The following is a 2500-nucleotide window of genomic DNA, read 5'->3' as shown; positions in this document are numbered from 1 at the left end:
TATGTACAACCCCCCCTCCCCCAACCCAAGTGTAACAGTGCAAAAAACACCTACAGCTACAGCAGTATGTACCCCCCCCCCCCCCCAACTGTAACAGCACAAATCGCACCTACTGCTACAGATACAGCAGTGTGTACAACCCCCCCCCCCCCAGTGTAACAGTGCAAAACACACCTACAGCTACAGCATTAATATGTACAACCCCCAACCCCCCCCCCCCCCCCCCCCACTGTAACAGTACAAAACTCATTTACAGCTACAGATTCAAAATTATGTACACCCCCCTCCCCCCGCTGCCACAACTGTAACAGTACAAAACATACAACACTCCACCCCCTTCCCTCGTGTAGACATTAAACCCCAAAAACCAACCAACCAACCATCCCTCGTGTAGAGTGCAAAACACACCTAGAGCTACAGATACAGCAGTATACAACCCCAATCCCCCCCCCCCCCCCCCCCGTGTGCAAAACACACCTACAGCAACAAAAACAGCAGTATGTTCAACCCCCCCCCCCCCCCCTACTGTAACAGTACATAACACACCTACAGCTACAGCTACAGTTACATCTATGCTTGGCGCTGGTGGACAATATTCACTTTTTTGGCAAAAACCGCCAGTTTTGGCCAAAAAAGACAAAGATTTGGCCAAAACAACCCAAATAAAATAGATTTGGCTATAACTTTTTTTTGGCCAAAACTTTCTATGTAAAAGTTTTGGCCAAAACTGTTTATGTTAGCTAAAACGGGAGATTTGGCCAAACTTCTGCCACAAAAAGATTTGGCCAAAAAAAGATTTGGCCAAACAAAAAAGATTTGGCCAAATCTTCACTTTTTTGGCCAAATCTTTTTTGTTTGGCCAAATCTTTTTTTGGCCAAATCTTTTGTATTTGCTGGCGCTGGTGGACAATATTCACTTTTTTGGCCAAATCTCTTTTTGGCCAAAACTTTGCTTTTTTGGCCAAAACTTTGCTTTTTTGGCCAATACCGCCAGTTTTGGCCAAAAAAGTGTGTTTTTGGCAAAATAAGTGAATATTGTCCACCAGCGCCAAGCAGCTTGGCGCTGGTGGACAATTTTCACTTTTTTGGCCAAAACTATAATTTTTTGGCCAAAACCACCGGTTTTGGCCAAAACTGTCGGTTTTGGCCAAAACTGGCGTTTTTGGCCAAAACTTTGCTTTTTTGGCCAAAACTGGCGTTTTTGGCCAAAAAAGTGTGTTTTGGGCCAAAAAAGTGAATATTGTCCACCAGCGCCAAGCAGCTTGGCGCTGGTGAACAATTTTCACTTTTTTGGCCAAAACTATAATTTTTTGGTCAAAAAGCGTTTTTGGCCAAAACTGGCGTTTTTTTTTGGCCAAAACGTTGCTTTTTTGGCCAAAACTGGCATTTTTGGCCAAAAAAATGAATATTGTCCATCAGCGCCAAGGGGTACTCAAAGATTTGGCCAAAAAATGAAGTTTTGGCCAAAACTATTTTTTGGCCAAAACTTTCAATGCAAAAGTTTTGGCCAAAAAAATATTTGGCCAAATCTAAAACATTTGGCCAAAAAAGTGAAGATTTGGCCAAATGTTTTAGATTTGGCCAAATATTTTTTTTGCCAAAACTTTGCACTTAAAAGTTTTGGCCAAAACATGTTTTTGGCCAAAAACACACTTTTTGGCCAATAATGTACGTTTTTGGCCAAAAAAGTGTGTTTTTGGCCAAAAAAGTGAATATTGTCCACCAGCGCCAAGCATATACATCAGTATGCACCCCCCCCCCCCCCCCAAGTGTAACAGTACAAAACACACCTACAGCTACAGATTCAGCAGTATGTACAACCCCCTCCCCCCCCCCCCCCCCCAGTGTCACTGTGCAGAACACACATACAGCTACAGATTCAGCAGTTAGTATGTACACCCCCCCCCCCCAAGTGTGTAACAGTGCAAAACACACCACCAGCTACAGATAGATCAGTATGTACACCCCCTCCCCCCCCCCCCCCCAAGTGTTACAATGCAATACACGTCACACCTACAGCTACAGATACATCAGTTTGTACACCCCCCCCCCCTAGTGTAACAGTGCAAACCACACTTACAGCAACAGATTCAGCAGTATGTACTCCACCCCCCCCCCCCCCCCAGTGTAACAGTGCAAAAATCACTAACAGCTACAGCAGTATGTACCCCCCCTCCCCCTACAGCTACAGAAGTATGTTACCCCCCCCCCCCTGTAACAGGACAATACACACCTACATCTACAGCAGTATGTACACACACCCCCCCCCCCCCACTGTAACAAGACAAAACACACCTACATCTATATTTACAGCAGTATGTACAACACCCCCCTCCCCCACTGTAACAGGACAAAACACACCTACATCTACAGAATAAGATACAGCAGTATGTACTCCCCCCCCCCCTCACTGTAACAGCAAAACTAACATTGAGAGCCAAAAAAAACCGAAATCACTTACTCGCTCCATCCGTCGGTTGTCCTCGAGTTGACGTCTGAA

This window comes from Littorina saxatilis, linkage group LG9 (assembly GCF_037325665.1).
Source record: "Littorina saxatilis isolate snail1 linkage group LG9, US_GU_Lsax_2.0, whole genome shotgun sequence".
NCBI lineage: Eukaryota > Metazoa > Mollusca > Gastropoda > Littorinimorpha > Littorinidae > Littorina > Littorina saxatilis.
This window is presented reverse-complemented; position numbering follows the sequence as displayed.